The 824-nt window shown below is 39.6% G+C and overlaps 1 long non-coding RNA gene across 1 annotated transcript; it reads right to left on the bottom strand.

The window, feature by feature from the left end:
- Positions 1 to 455: 455 nt before the first annotated feature.
- Positions 456 to 807, bottom strand: LOC116177563. Its single transcript, XR_004146699.1, has 2 exons — positions 691 to 807; positions 456 to 633 (listed from the first exon to the last, which is right to left on the bottom strand). It is a non-coding gene; the product is annotated as an uncharacterized LOC116177563 (long non-coding RNA).
- Between the last annotated feature and the right edge of the window lie 17 nt (positions 808 to 824).

Here is an 824-nt window from a genome sequence, read left to right on the forward strand (position 1 = left end):
GGGGGCGAATTTAATTGGGGGCGAGTTTTCCGGGGCGAATTTTCTGGGGCGAATCTTACGGAGGCGAATAGTCCGGGGGCGAATTTACTTGGGGGCGAGTTTTGTTGGGGGCGAATATTCCGGGGGCGAATTTTCAGGGGCGAATTTACCGGGGCGAATTTTCGGGGGCGAATCATCCTACAATCCCTTCTATAATAGTATGTGGGCACCGTAAGTTTCATTACATATGTCTTAATGAAGTAGGTATTGGAGATTGGTATCTGGGGGCCTCTCTCTATTACTGGAGGTTCATATGACATATGGATTTCCTTTTAAGTACGAATGCGCAAGTTCTGCATACAAATTAAAAATATGACACTAAAAATGTGTGGGTAATAAAACACATCATTACGTTTCGCGGTTTTTTCCCGCAAAATCGTGTGAGATTCTAAAATAATAATTAATTAAAAAATGTATTCTTTTTTCTCAAATTGTATAAAATGGCGCTAATATCGATTAGTTTCATACATATCTAAGTAATTTGTTTTAATCTAAATGACCTAATTAGATGAATTGCTCTATAGATGCGAAGTTATCATCGGTTTTGCTAGGCATGCGGCGTATAAATTTCGGTTTCAACCCCAATCGCAAATTCTGCAATAAGACCCAACTCAATTATAATGAAACTGAACGGTAGCACTTTGCTATTACCTCTAAGACGCTACCTTTTCCGGTTAAAACGTAATAAATAGCGTAAGCCGGTACCCATACCATCGACGAAAAGCTAATAAGAAAACCAACATACTCCGCCCAAGTCGGATAAGTGTAGTATTTACCATACGTTA

The sequence above is a fragment of the Photinus pyralis genome, unplaced genomic scaffold (genome assembly GCF_008802855.1).
Source record: "Photinus pyralis isolate 1611_PpyrPB1 unplaced genomic scaffold, Ppyr1.3 Ppyr1.4_LG7_unordered_Scaffold5253, whole genome shotgun sequence".
NCBI classification, from domain to species: Eukaryota; Metazoa; Arthropoda; class Insecta; order Coleoptera; family Lampyridae; genus Photinus; species Photinus pyralis.